The sequence below is a fragment of the Macrotis lagotis genome, chromosome 6 (assembly GCF_037893015.1).
Source record: "Macrotis lagotis isolate mMagLag1 chromosome 6, bilby.v1.9.chrom.fasta, whole genome shotgun sequence".
Lineage (NCBI taxonomy): Eukaryota > Metazoa > Chordata > Mammalia > Peramelemorphia > Peramelidae > Macrotis > Macrotis lagotis.
Window position 1 is genome coordinate 151,092,025 of NC_133663.1, and position 16,045 is coordinate 151,108,069.

The window sequence follows — 16,045 nt, forward strand, 5'->3', positions numbered from 1 at the left end:
TTTTTCTAGTTGATCATTTTTTAAAGGTGTTTCTTCCTTTCCCATTTGGCCAATTTTACTTTTAGAGGTTTTATTTTCTTCAGTTTTCATATTTCACCTGTGTGATCCTTTTCTCTATTTTTCTTCTTCCTCTCTTCTTTGGTGTTCAAAATATTTTTTGAGCTCTTCCAAGAAGTCTTTTTTGAATTTCAGGCCAATTTATAATGCCATTTGAGGCTTTACATATAGGTCTATTGTCACTACTTTCCTATTCTAAAATGGCATTTTTATTTTCCCTTTAATCATAGCTCCTTTTGGTTATCTCACTTTTCTGATTTTTTACTCTCTTTAAAAATTGAACTCCCTTGCTTGACAACGGGGGGGTGGGGACAGTACCATCCCAGTCTTTTTATACTATGCCCATAAGTCTGGTACCTGACTTTATGTTCTGGAGTTTTAGGTGTTTGTGGTTTGTTCCTTGCATTATGATTGCCCAATCAAGTCCCTCCTGCTTTATCGGCATTCCTAGGCTCAACCTTTCCCTTCCAAGCTGTGATTGGGTCTGTCATTCCTGCACTCCTGCACCATAGGCCTTCTGAGCAGTAAAATTGTCACAGTCACAAATATTGTGACTAAGAGCTTTCTGCTGTTTTCCTAATTATACTGTCTACTTTAGATTGCACTGTCCCTTTCTTCATATGAGACAGTTTGGTCTTGGAGTTCCTCCAAGATGCCTTGAATTTAAAGATTCCAACACTTTGTTTGAGTGAGTTTGTGTATGGGAGGTGGGAAGTTGTGATGCTTTAAGATCTCTTTAGGGGATAGCTAGGTGGACCAGTGGATAGAACATGAGCCCTGGAATCAGAAGGACCTCAGTTCATTCAGTCTTCAGACACTTAATAATTACCAAATGACCTTGGGTCACTTAACCCCATTGCCTTGCAAGATCAAAAGGGGAGTTCCCTCCTACTGCTGCCCACTGCCAGCCTTGTCCTTCCTGTGGCCTCATCAGCCCCATACCCCAAGTCTCTACACTGTGATCTTTGCTATGTAATTACATTAAATAATTAGAGAGGAATCCATAACATGAATGACAAACTAGCCTACAAAGTTGCTGACATCAGCCTGGCTGCCTGGGGATCCCAGGCCCTGGACATAGCAGAGAATAAGATGCCCAGCCTAATGAAATTTCAAGAGATGCATTATGCCATCAACCCCAGAAGAATGCCTGGATTGCTGGCTACCTCCACATGAATATGAAGACATTGTTCTTATTGAGAGACAGTGGTGGCTCTGGGAGCCAAGGAACAGTGGTACACTTGCAACATTTTCTCTACTTAGGACCACGCAGCTGTTGCTATTGCCAAAACTAGCATTCCTGTGTATGCTTGGAAGGTAGAGACTAATGAGGAATATCTCTGATGCATTGAACAGACCTTATTTTTCAAGAATGGGTAGCCCCTCAACATGATCCTAGATGATGGTTGGGATCTCACCAACCTCATGCACACCAAATACCCTGATCTCCTTTTAAAGGCATCTCAGAGGAATCTACTACAGGTGTCTACAATATATAACAGATGAAGGCCTATGGAGTTCTGAAAGTGCCAGGTGAATGATTCTGTTACCAAGAGAAAGTTAGACAACCTATATGGCTGCTGTGAGTCCCTCATTGATGGCATCAAACGAGCCACACAGGTGACAACTGCAGGCAAGGTGGCTGTGGTGGCAGGTTTTATTCATGTGAGCAAGGGTTGTACTCAGGCCCTTCAGGGCTTTGGTGCCCAAGTCACCATCATAGAGATAGACCCCATCAATGCACTGCAGGCCTCTATGGAGGGCTTTGAAGTGACTACCATGGATGAGGCCTGTCACCACTACAGACTGCATAGACATAATCTTGGGCAGGCATTTTGAGCAAATGAAGGGTGATGTCATAGTATGTAACATTGACCACTTTGATGTGGAAATAGATGTGAAGTGGCTGAATCAAAATGCTGTGGATAAGGTGAATGTGAAGCCTCAGATGGACACTTACAAATCGAAGAATGGACGATGGATCATCCTGCTGGCAGAGGGCCATTTTTGTCAACCTGGGCTGTGCTATGGGTCATCCCAGTTTTGTCATGAGCAACCAGGTGCTGGTCCATATTGAACTGTGGACCCACCCAGACAAATACCCTGTGGGAGTGCACTTCTTCCCCAAGAAGATGGATGAAGTTGCGACTGAGGCCCACCTTGGTAAACTGAATGTGAAGCTAACTAAACTGATGGAGAAACAGTTCCAGTACTTGGGCCTGCCCTGAGAGGGCCCCCTTAAACCTGATCCCTATCGCAGCGAGCCCCAACTGGCTTAAAGACTCTCAGTGACCAACCACATTTTCTTGCTTCTCCAGTCTCTGCTGCAGAGAATAAATAAATGGTATCCAAAAAAAGAATCAAAGGGGGAAAAAAGATCTGATTAAAGTTTCAATTAAAATCTTTTTGGAAAAACCCTAAGAACTTCCTAGCTTCTTGCTACCTTCTTGACACTGCCCTCATAAATCATTTATACCAAAAATTTTAATGTAGAAAAATTAGAATTTAAATAGGAAAATTGGGAGAGGGGAGGTTGTTCCAAGTTTCTTTGAGAAAAACCTCATTGTTTAAATATATAAAGAACTGAGTAAAACTTATAAACAAACAAATCATTTTCCAGTTGATGCATGGTCACAGTATATGAGCAGGCAATTTTACGAAGTAATCAAAGCTATCAATAGTACCATGAAAATAAATTATCTAAATCCCTGCTAATCAGACAAATGCAAAATAAACAACTCTTGACATACTACATCACATATACTAGATTGACTGAGATGATACCTAAAGAAAATAACTAATGCAGGAGGGCAGGTAAAATATAGTCTACCAATTCATTGATGCTGGAGTTGTCAACTAGTCCAACTACTCTGGAAAAGAATTTGGAAATGGGTCCAAAGGATTATCAAATTCTCTATCTTCTTTGATTCAGTAATACCATTCCTAAGTGTGTATACCTAAAAGGATCTTTAAAAAAAAGGAAAATGATTTATTTCTACCAACATATTTAGAAAAGTTCTAATTGTTGTTGCAAAGAATTGAAAATTGAACGAATGTTTCTCAAATGAGGAATGACTGAACAAGTTATGTATTTTTATGTTGATAAAATACTTTTGTGCTGTATGAAATCACAAGCAGAATGGGTTCAGAAAATACTGAGAAACCCTGAATGAAGTAAAGTTAAGAGAGCAGAATCATAAAATTGTACACAATAACATAAATTCTGACAGCAAGATCAACTGTGAAACACTCAAGTATTCAGATTAAGACAATGAGCAAATCAGTTCCAAAGTAACTGGAAAGATGTTATCTACTTCCAGAGAGAGAAATGATGAAGTTTGAATGCAGAATGAAGCACATTTTTTTTAAACTTTCCTTCAATTTTGAAATTTTATTTTGGTTTTCTTTTGCAACATGGCTAATATGGCATTATGTTTTGCATGAATTCACATGAATCTATTTCAAATTGCTTTCCTTTTCAGACAGGTGCTATGTATAGAAAATAGGAAGAGAACTTGGAGATATTATTTTAAATGATTACTGACTTTTACATTTAATTGGGAAAGATTTAATGTAATAAAAAATAATTTAAAAAGAATTACTGATGAGAGAGATAGAGAGACAAAAGGATTAGAGTGTTTCATAAACAAGTCCATTAGTGCCTAAATTCCTGATTTTCACAATCTCACCACCATGTTGCTGTTTTATCCATTTTTCATTGCAGTTTTCAATTGCATCCGTTAGACTCATAATGAAGTTCAAGCCGGAGGGGGGAAAAAGGAACATTATACTATTGAAACATCTGGAGCTTTCAAATATGAATTTTAACAAAGCAGTTGAAATCTGAGATCCCAATTCAGAATGGAATTATTGCATCATTATGTGTTATGTGTCATGGTTGAAAACACCTGAATGGTAATTTGTGGTATAAATAAGATTATATTATTATATTATGGTGACATGTTAAAGGAAAAGAAATTGCCATGCAAAGAAAAAGTATCTTTAATCATACAAGTATATTTAGCTATATTGCTTAATTAAATAATAAAATAATAAATAATCTATGTAGATTTTTAATGATTTTATTGATTTATTTATTTTCACATTACAACAATAATCTTGTTGTGAAATTAAACATAAGCCGCCCTTACCCCACAAAGACAAAGAAACTTCAAAACAAATAAAGTGAGAGAAAAATAGTATCATTGGCTGTGTCTCTGTGATGGGTAGCATTCTTTATCATAGGTCTATTGGAGAAGTTGCTTCAATATTTTCTTCCCACAGTTGCTACTGTTAACTGTATTTCCCTCCATTCTATTGCTTCCCAATGCCATTTATCCTATTATTATTCCTTTCACTCTTTCCTTCCTCATAAGTGTGTTGTATCTTAATATACTTCCTTGCAATCTTCCTTCTCCTATCACCTACATCCCTCCTCTCCTTTCTCTAATCCCTTTCCTCTACTTTTTCCTCCAAGGTAAAATAGATTTGTAAACCCTATTGAATGTGTATGTTATTTCCTCCCTGATGAGGAATGATGAAAATAATGGTTCACTCATTCCCCCCTTAACTTACCCCCTTCCACTCCATTGCAATATCTTTTTCCTTAAGTCTTCTCCATGAAATACCTAAGCACATTCTACCTCTCTGTTCCCTTTCTCCCAGTAGATTCCTTTTTCTTCCATTGCTTCCTTCTTTATAATATATAAAAACATTATATTTAGTTCCCTCCTGTGACTTGTATATCTATCTATCTATCTATCTATCTATCTATCTATCTATCTATCTATATATAGATATATTTTCTACTTGCTGTTATAAATGAGAAGGTTCATATGAGTTATCAGTATCTTTTTCTCATGCAGGAATACAAACAGTTCATTATCATTAAATCCTTCATTATTAGCCCTTCCTATCCACCCTCTCTATGCTTCACCTTAGTCCTATACTTGAAAGGTTTTTTTTGTTTGTTTGTTTGTTTTAGGATTTTACAAGGCAAATGGGGTTAAGTGGCTTGCCCAAGGCCACACAGCTAGGTAATTATTAAGTATCTGAGCCCAGATTTGAACCCAGGTACTCCTGCCTCCAGGGTCTGTCCTTTATCCACTGCACCACCTAGCCACCCCCTGAGTCCTATACTTGAAATGCAATCTTTCTATTCATCTCTGGTCAGTTCAAAAGGAAAGTTTCTAAGTCCCCTATTTCAAGGAAAGTTCATGTTTCCCCTGAAAGAGGATATACATTTTTGCTGGGAAGTTGATTCTCACTTATAAACCAAACTGTTTTACCTTCTGGAATATCATATCCCAAGCCCTACAAGCCCTTTATGCAGGCACTGACAATTCCTGTGTAAACCTGACTGCAGTGCCACAGTAATTGATTAATTTTTCCTTTCTGGCTGTTTGTAGAATTTTTTCATTGATTTAGGAGTTCTGGATTTTGGCTATAATGTTCATGTCAGTTTTTCAGGAGATCTCTTTCAGGAGGTGATTGGTGGATTCCTTCAATTTCTATTTTACCCTCTGCTTCTAGGTTCTCAGGGTTATTTTGCTGTATTATTTCTTGAACAATGAATTCTAGGCTCTTTTCCTTCTCATGACTTTCAGGTACCCCAATATTTTTTTAAATTACACCTTCTGGATCTGTTTTCCAGGTTAATTTTTTTTTCCAATGAGATATGTCACATTTTCTTCTAGTTTTTCATTCTTTTGGTTTTGTTTTATCGTTGCTTGATTCCTCACAAAGTCATCAGCCCTTAGATCCATTCTACATTTGAAGGAGTTATTTTCTTCAGAGAGCCTTTTAAATCTCCATTTCTATCTGGCCAATTCTGCTTCATAAGAAATTCTTCTCTACATTGACCTTAGGATAGTTTTTGTTTTTCCATTTGACCTAAAGTGGTTTTGAACATGTTGTTTTCTTCAATAATTTTTGTATCTTCTTCACTAAGCTACTGACTTGGTTTTTATGATTTTCCTTTATCACTCTCATTTGTCTTCCGAATTTTTCCTCTACCTTCCTTACTTGCTTTTCTAAATCATTTTGAGCTCTTTCATAGCCTGAGACCAATTCCTATTATTCTTTGAGGCTTTGGATTCAGAACCTTTGACTCTGTCATCATCTGAGTGTATATTTTTATCTTCCATGGGACAAAAGTAGTTTTCCATGATTAGGTTCTTTTTTATGTCATTTCCTCATTTCCCCAATCTATGACCTGATTATAATTTACTTCCACAACTTTGGGGCTGCTCGTGTTGGTGGAAGGTGGGGGAGATGGTTTGGGACACATAGCCATGGACCTTAATTCCTGTTTTATGAGAGACTCTGACTGCTCTTCTCTTTATGCCCACAAGAACTCTCCTCTGCCCTGGGGCAGTGGGGAGGGTCCTTCCTCTTCTATGCCAGTATAGGGGCATGGACTGGCCCCTGTATCTGAATATGGCCAAAGCAGCAGATTCCTGCTGCATTGATAGCAGAGAGACTTCTGCATTCTCTTTTCATATCCTTCATTCTGTTGGCTGTGTGCTCTGGAAGCTGCTGCTGTGTGATTCTGTAAGTTACTGGGTTTGGAGACTATTCCTGGAAGTCTGAAGTTGGTTTGCTCTGGTGCAGCTTGGCTGCGCAGCAACTCTTTCCAACCTTGGTCTTGGTGTAATACACCTTTTCCATGGATCTGCCAAGTTGTCCTGTGCTGGAAAATTGTTTCACTTACCCTCTATGAGTTCTGCCACTCTAGAATTTGATTAGAGTCATGCCACCATCTATCTCCACTCTCATATGTAAGCTTTAATAACTGTTGATGAACATGTTATTTAGTATTTATGAGGTGTCAGATGCTATGAAAGAGTTTGGAAATGCAAAGATAAAAATGAAAAATGTCCTTTCTTTGAGAAATTTTTATTTTCTTTTAAATTTTTTTTTTATTTATTTAAGGCAATGGGGTTAAGAGTGACTTGTCCATGGTTACCCAGTTAGGCAACTATTAAGTGTCTGAGGACAAGTTTGAACTCACTCACTGCACCACCTAGCTTCCCAGAATTTTGACTAAAACCTTATGCTTTTTTATTTTTTAATTTTTTTAGGTTTTTTCCGAAGGCAATGGAGTTAAGTGACTTCTCCAAGGCCACACAGGTAGGTAATTATTAAGTGTCTGAGGCCGGATTTGAACCCAGGTACTCCTGGCTCCAGGGTGGGTGCTGTATCCACTGTGCCACCTAGCCACACCTCAAACCTTATGTTTTTATAAAAAATTTTAATCAAAATAAGATGCATTTGTATACACACAGGCTTGTATAACATATTTGATAATTATGCAAGTGGAGAATATGAGGAAAGTTTTCATGCTGAAACTAGTTCTTGAACTGTTCTGAAATGTCAATGATATTAGTTCTAGATATGTTAAAATTATCAATAAATAATGGGAAAGGAAATATTTAGTTGCTGTCTTTCATTGTCGAAAATGATAAAAATGGGGGCAGCCAGGTGGCACATTAGATAGAGTACCAGCCCTGGAGTCAGCGGAGTTCAAATCTGACCCTAGACACTTAATAATTACCTGGCTGTGTGGCCTTGGGCAAGCCATTTAACCCTATTTGACTTGCAAAAACCTAAAAAAATGATAAAAATGACACCACTATGTTAAAGACAAGGTAAAGTTTGCTGATCAGATCAACACAAGTTCAGAATTTTCTCCTCCAGCTCAGGCACAAATAGACCATGTCGTCATTTGAGCTGGTATATATGAATATATGACCCTTTCTTTTCTTTTGAACTATTTGAATTCTGCTTTTCTTACAAAGCTCAAAGTTTTCTCTGATTGTGGCACATCGTGCAGAGTGGTTCTGGGCTGCTATCTCTCATTTACGAAATTAATTCCAAAGTTCTTAATATAGACCTTGAGACCATCCTTGTATTGCTTTCTCTAACCACAATGTGAGTGTTTTCCATATATGAATTCTTCATAAAGTAAAACTTTAGTAAGCATTCATTTGGAATTCAAACAATGTAGTCATGCAGTCAAACCATCAGAGATGTAGTCTCTGTAGTAGAACTTGAACACTTGGCAGCTTTGTTCAACATATGTCTTCAGTGAGTTTCACATGATCGTCAGAACCTTCCTACGATAGTTCAAATGGAAGAGTTTCAGTTTTTGGCACAGTTCTGATATAGTGTCCAAGTTTCACAGTGATACAACTTGTGTCTGCACCAGAGATTTGTAGACATTTATTTTGGTAGGAAGACTAATACCTTTTCTCTCACAAACTTTCCTTCAGTTTTCCAAACACTGAACTAAGTCTGGCATTGTATTGCGAATCTTATTATCAATGTGTTGTGCACCTTTCTAGAAACTGAAGTTATCCAAAGTATTATGTACTTCTCCATTTGCTGTAAAAGATAGTTCCACATATGGATGGAATGGTGCCGACTGAAAGATGGAACACCTGTGTTTTCTTGATGTTAACTGCCAGACCAAAATTTTTACAAATACTTGAGTATCCAACTGTAATTTGTTGTCTCTTATCTTCAGAGTTTCTTGTGAGTACAAAGTCATAAGCAAACAGGACATCATGTACCAACAGGCAATCCAATTTGTTCTTGGCTTGTAACATTTTTAATTGATATTTTATTTTTTCCATAGATGTGTTATGAAAGTTTTTAACATTCTTCTATGTGCATACATGTATTTTTAAGTTATAAAATTTCCTTCTGTCCTTCCTTCCCACCCTCCTCCAGTCAGTGGTAAACTGTCCGGTTAATATTGTACATATTTTCAGTATGACGAATAAGGATTAAGGGATAGAAGTATGTAAGAGAATTGTTTTAAAAAAATTAAATGCAGTGCTCATCAGTTTCTGAAGGTGTTTTGGGGTTTATTTTCTTTTGCTTAGTTTTGTTTTGTTTTTTCCTTTGGATGGGGATAACATTGTCCATAGCCTGTCTAATAGGTTTGCCCTAGCTCTCTGAACTGCTGAGAGGAGCTGCATTGAACAAGGTGATCAATTCACAATGTTAATATAGAGAATGTTCTGGTTCTGCTCCCTACACTCAGCATTAGATCCTGTAATTCATTCCATGCCTCTTTAGAGTCTGACCATTTATGGTATCTTATAGAACAATAGCATTCCACAATATTCATATACCATAACTTGTTCCAACATGGTCATCCCCTCAAAAAATTTCCAATTCTTTGTCACTACCAAAAGAGCTGTTATGAATATTTTGAAACATGTGGAACTTTTCCCATTTTTTTATGATTTTTTTCTGGATAGAGGCCTAGAATTGTTATATCTATGTCAAAGGTAATGATCGGTTTTATTGCTCATTGGGTATAATTTCATATTGCTCTGCAGAATGTTTGGAACAGAGACAGCTAGATGGCATAGTAGATAGAGCACAGGCCCTGGAGACAGGAGGACCTGAGTTCAGCCTTAGACATGTAATTATTACCTAGCTATGTGACCTTGGCAAGTCACTCATCTCCATTGCTTTGTTAAAAACAAAGAAACAAACAAAAAAGAATGATTTGATAAGTTCATAACTCTACCTGCAATGAATTAATGTCCCAATTCTCCCACAATCTCTCCAACATTGGTCGTTTCCTGTTCTTGTCATTTTAGTCAATCTGAAAGTTTTGAGGAGATGCTTCAGAGTTGTTTCAATTTAAATTTCTCTAATCACCAATGATTTGGAGCATTTTTCCATATGATTATTTAAATCTTTGATTTCTTCATTTGAAAATTGTTTATTCATATCCTTTGACGATTTATCTATTGCAGAATGACTTATAATCTTATACATTTGATGCAGTTCTCTCTATATATTTTAGAAATAAGACATTTATCAGACCTCCTAGTTGTGAAGATATTTTTCATAGCATTCTACTTTCCTTCTACTTTTGGTAACATTGATTTTATTAGTGCAAAATCTTTTTTTAAAATTAATATAGTGAAAATCAATCATTTTGCAATTTATAATGTACTCTACTTCTTGTTTGGCCATAAATTTGTAATTTCCATAGATCTGATAGAGTATTTCTTGGCCTATTAATTTATCTAGTGACCATTGTCTATGTATCCAAATCCTCTACTCATTTTGTCCTTATTTTGTTATAGGGTGTGAGATTTGGATCTCAATCTGGAGCAGCAGAGCTGATTTCAGGGGAACCTGAGTTCAAATCAGACTTCAGCTGCTTCATGTTTACTTAGCTGTGTGACCTTGGGCAAGTCTCTTAACCTCATTGCCTGGTCAAAAAAAAAAACCCAAAATCAAAAAACAAACCAGAATTGAGAAATTAGAGGACTTCCAGGATGGAGCTAAGTTGGTAGTGTGAAGCAAACATGCTGCTGTAACTTTTCTTACCAAAGCTAAATGTAACCTCTGCATAGACATTAAAGCTACAGATCCCTCCAAGAAAAGGAGAAGATTCAAAGAAGATTTTGACAGTATATATGCTGGAATATCTTCAGTGAAGGTCTGTCTCTTTGGGGGGAAAAGGGTAGTGAAGCAAAGCAGATCTAGGGAAGAGGAAAGCCAATGGGAGGTTTTAAGCAATAGTGCATTCCAGGACCTGACAGCTCAAAAATAACATAGATCCCAGCATTTAGAAAGCAAGCCAGCAGGAAGAATTCTAATCCCAAACAAAGTTTGAACCCTGGGAATACCAGGGCAAAACACAGGCCTCGCTTGGGAACAAACCATAGCATAGTCAGAACTTGTACATAAAGGTGGAAAGAAACCTCTGTAAAAGCAAAGTTTGGGCTGCATAGGCAGGGATCAGACTCCAGGCCCAACAAAAAAACTTCTGATCTATATTCCAGGAACAGAGCTCAAACAGTAAAGATGAGCACATGAGCCAAAAGAATGTTCACTAGAGAAAACTACTTTGCAAATAAAGATGGTAACAATGTTGTGTTGTATAAGAAATCAATGGAAAAAGTATTCACAGATGAAGTCTCAACAACATCTATGAATTGAACTCAAATCGCAAAGCTCATTGAAGAGCTCAAAGAAAGAATTTATAAAAAAAACACAAAGAAAAGAGGAAGAAGAAAAATGGGGAAAAAGCATTGAGTCATGTGGGAAAAATTCTGAAAAATTAATAACCTACTGAAAAAATTGAATTCTTCATAAAATAAAGTTGACTATTTGGCAAAGGAAAAACAAAAGTTAATTGAAGAAAATAAAACCCTAAAAATTAGAATTGAACAAATAGAAACCAATGAATATACATGAGATTACAAGATTCCATAAAACAAAAATAAAAAGACTGAAAAAATTGAAGAAAACATAAAGTAACTTTTAGGAAAGACAAAAAGAACGGCACTGATCAGAGAATTCAGTAGCCCAATACATGACTCAAAAATGCATAAAAAACTAAATGAAAAGGTAAAGGAAAACAAAACAAAACAAATATAAATCAATACCATCAAATTCCATAAAACCATATAAGGAAAGATATAACACTTGCAATTCTTGAGAATTGTATTTCTCTTAGAATACTTAAAGGGTTGAATATGAATTAAGTGATTGGACTGAGAGGCTATTGGTATGGTTGTTTCTTATCTCTCCATCTTCAAGAGGACCAATATGACAACACTATGAGACAAAAGACCCTGATGAAAAGCTAAACTTGTGTCTCAGGTTTCTGTGTCCTACTTTTATTCTACTTTGCTCACAAAGGTTTGCACTTTTTCTGATGAGGGCATCATGAGCTGAGCAGTACTGAATTAATGTCTCCCATACCTTACAATCAATTGTAAAGTCCTTAAGAGAGATTTTCAGAGTGTCTCAGTACTTAGAGAACTTTGAGACTATAGCTAATTAAATCAGAGTTGGATTTAATCAATATTTTACTTAACAAGGGGTTAAGTACTCTGGATGTGGAACTAAAGGGGAAAGTGTGAGACTTAGTATGACTGGGGTGGGGGGGAGCAAGTGGTTCATGAAATGATTTGACTTTGGTTGATATTTTGGATCATGTGAGGACTGTGTGTCCTTGGAGGTTACTTGAAAAGGGGGGTAAGGTAAAGTAAAAAAAATTATTAAGATTTCATGTAATTCAAGACTCTTGAGCAGGGTACTTCTAATGAGACTTGTGATATTTTCAAGTTGAAAAACTTGCCATCAGTGCAGTAATTTATCTTGATGTCATACTCATCCTCTTTGAAGGCTTTTGACAACATGACTGAAAACGTTAAAAAGCAGAGAAGAAATCCCACAGGCTTGTTTCTCTGAATTGCTGAGTGGGAAACTACAAGAACATAATCCATTATCTACAAGTGTTCAGCACTTCTCTCTAGGATTATGACCATATCACTAATCAATGTGACTCTATCAGTACTACTTAGTTGAGATACTTTGAAATATTGGAATTCACAAATAGCCTCAGAACATTTTTAAAGTGCTTTGAAATGTTAATAATATCACAAAACTGAATTTCATGTTTTCCCACTGAGCCAGGAATCCTGCATCTCTCTAAACTTTTTTAATTTTCTTTTGATGGAATGCAATGCTACCTCTTTAGAGAAGGATGAACTATCCGTATAGTAACCCCTGTGGAGATCTCGTCTTTCATTTACCAGCTTCTGAATTTACCCATCATTTTCTTCAATCCAGTCTTGATGTTTGTGAGTGTTTGGACCTAGATAAACAAATGCAGGTTTGTCCACAACATCTCTGAAATCTGCCAACTCCTTTTCTGCTTGACTGGTGTTCACTGTTGGCAACAAATTAGTAACAAACTCTTCTTACTCAGAGAAGTACTACTGACATTAGTGCTTCTAGTATTCATATTACCTTGGGACAATCACTTCAATTAACCACTGGTATTCAGCTTTTAGAAGATAAATCTACGATCAATCTATGGGTCTGTTCACAAATTAACTTTATCACTCATATTCTTTGTCTTCTCCTTACAATCTCATTGTATATTAAATGATATTATATACTCTGCAGGTACATTCAAAACGTTTTGATGCATTTAATGCAAAGAGAGTGAGGATGATGAAAAGGTCATGAAATGCACAAGTATTAAGTAGTACATGATCATTGTGATTTTTTAAATTTTTAATTTTTTAATTTATTTTTACACATCATTATAATAGTCTTTTGTAAATGTAAACATAATCCCCTCTCCCACAAAGAAAGAGAAACCTCAAGGAAAATATAGTGAGTGAAACAAAAAAGCATGCTTTAGTCTATATTGAGACACCATCAGCTCTGTCTTTGGAATGAATAGAATTCTTTATTATAAGTCTATTAGAGAAATTGCTTCAATATTTTTTTTACCCACAGTCTGTTACTCGCTGTATTTCTCCCCATCCTATTCTTCCTCACCCCCATTTATTCTATTCTCTCTCTCTCCTTTCATCCTGTCCCTCTTTTTTTGGTTTATTTATTTTGTATGATTACATTAATCTTGTTACAAAAGTAAACATAAATACCCAAGAAGATGAGAAACCTCAAGAATAGTTTGAGAGAAAATAATGTACTTCAGTCTGCGTGCATATTCCAATGGCTCTGTCTCTGGGGTGAATTGCCTTCTTTATCATTACATCGACCAGAAAGGTTGCTTCAAAAATTTTTCCCACAGTTAATATCACTAGCTTTTTTCCCCTCCACTCTATTCCTCCTTACTCTCATTTATTGTATTCTCTCTCTCCTTTCTTCCAGTCCTTGATCAAAAAGTGTGCTGTATATGAGTAGCCTCTCCCACAATCTTCTCTCTCTTCTATCACCTATTCCCCTTATCCCATCCCTTTCTTCTCATTTTTCTCCAGGGTAAGATAGATTTCTATACCCTATTAAGTGTGTGTATTATTTCCTCTCTGAGCCATTTCTGATGAGAATGAAGGCTTACTCATTCCCCCTCATCTTCCCTCTTTCCATTCCATTGCAAAAGCTTTTTCTTGATTGTTATGTGAAATATCTTAGCCCCTTCTTCCTCTCCTTTCTCTTCCTTCCTGTACTTTCCTTTTTCACCCATTGACTTCATCTTTTTGCTATATTATATCATTATATTCAGGTTCATCGTGTGCCTTGTCTATATATATGCTCCTTTGTAACAGCCCTTATAAATGAGAAAGTTCTTATCAGTTATCAGTATCTAATTCCCATGCAGGAATATAAAAAGTTTAAAACCATCTAGTTCATCGTAATTAGTCCTTCTCATCCACACCTTCTATAGTTCACCAGAGTCCTGTATTTGAATGTTATATTTCAATCCCTACGAGCCCTTAATGTAGATGTTGCCAGATTTTGTGTAATACTGACTATAGATTCATGGTAGTTTAATTATGTGTTTCTCGTAGCTTATAGTATTTTCTCTTTGACTTGGGAGTTTTGAAATTTGGATGTAATATTTCTGGAATTTTTTTCTTTTGGGATCTCTTTCAGGAAGTTACCAGTAAATTACCTCAATTTCTATTTTAAAATCTGTTTACAGGATTTCAAGGCTATTTTGCTTTATTATTTCTTGAAAAATGAAGTCTAGGTTCTTTTCCTTGTAATGACTTTCAGTTAGCCCAATAATTTTAAAATTATTTCTCCTGTATCTGTTTTCAATGTCGGTTATTTTTCCAATGAGATATTTCACATTTTCTTCTAATTTTTGACTTTTTTTGGAAGAGTTTTATTTCTTCCTGATTTCTTGCAAAATTATCAGCCTCTCTCAGTTCCATTATGTGTTTGAAGGAGTTATTATCTTCAGAGAGCTTTTTGATCCCCTTTTTCATCTGGCCAATTCTGCTTTTTTAAGACATTCCTCTCTTCATTTGTCTTTTAGTTTTGCTTTTTCCATTTAGCCCAAACTGTTTTTAACATATTATTTTCTTCAGTATTTTTTTTGCATTTCTTTCACCAAGCTGATGATTTAGTTTTCATGATTCATCATCTGCATCATTCTCATTTCTCCTCCCAATTATTCCTCCATCTCCCTTAATTGCTTTACAAGCTCTTTTATGAGCTCATCCATACTCTGAGCCCATTTTCTATTTCTCTTACCAGCTTTGGATACAGAGCTTTGAATTTCTCATTTTCTGACTCTTCCATGGGACCATAGTAATTTTCTATAGTCATTTTATTCTTTTTCTTTTGTTTGCTCATTTCCTCAGCCTAAGAGTAATTTACCACACCTCCAAGGTTTTGATGCTATTTTGGGACACCCCACTGGGACCTTTATTCCTCCAAGGTCTTATGCTTTCTTGTCTGTGCTTTGATGTGTAGATGACCACAAGTGCCCTAGAACTGTGAGGAGGGTTCCTGCTGGGCTATGTTAATATGGAAGCCAAACTGCAACCTGCATCTGAGTGTGCGTAAACAGCAAAGTCCTGCCCCAGGGAGAACAGATTTCTGCAGTGTCCCCATACCTCCTTACATTCTGTGGGCTCTGCTCTGTATCTGACTATTCTCTCCCATGATGTTTCCTCTTCTATCACCTATTCCCTTCACCCTGCATTCTAACATCCCTTTCCTCTCCTATTTTCCTCTAGGGTAAGTTTGATTTCTATACCCAATTGAATGTGTATGTTATTTCCTCTCTGAACCACTTGTGATGACAGTGTAGGCTAACTCATTACTCCTCATGCTCCCTCCTTCCACTCCATTGCAGAAGCTTTTTCTTGACTATTTTATGTGAAATAATTTAGTCTATTCCAATTCTCCTTTCCCTTTCTCCCAGTACATTCATTTCTTGATCCTTGACTCCATCTTTAGACTATATTGTACCTTATTACTCAGCTCCTATCTGTACTTTGTCTATATCTACTCTTAACTGCGCTAATGTATAAGATGGCTCATATAAATTATCAGTATCATCAGCAAGAAAACAAATAGCTCAGCATCATTAAATCCTTCATAATTTTCCCTTACCATCTACCCTTTCTATGCTTCAACTGAGTCCTGTTTTTCAAGATCAAACTTTCTGTTCAGTTCTGGTTGGTTCAACAGGAAAGTTTGAAAGTCCCCTATTTCATTGAATGTTGTTGGGTAG

The 16,045-nt window shown here is 36.4% G+C and overlaps 1 pseudogene; it reads left to right on the plus strand.

Moving 5' to 3' along the window:
* The first annotated feature begins 1,065 nt into the window (after window positions 1–1,065).
* Window positions 1,066–2,336, plus strand: LOC141492254 (adenosylhomocysteinase pseudogene; annotated as a pseudogene).
* Window positions 2,337–16,045: the final 13,709 nt, after the last annotated feature.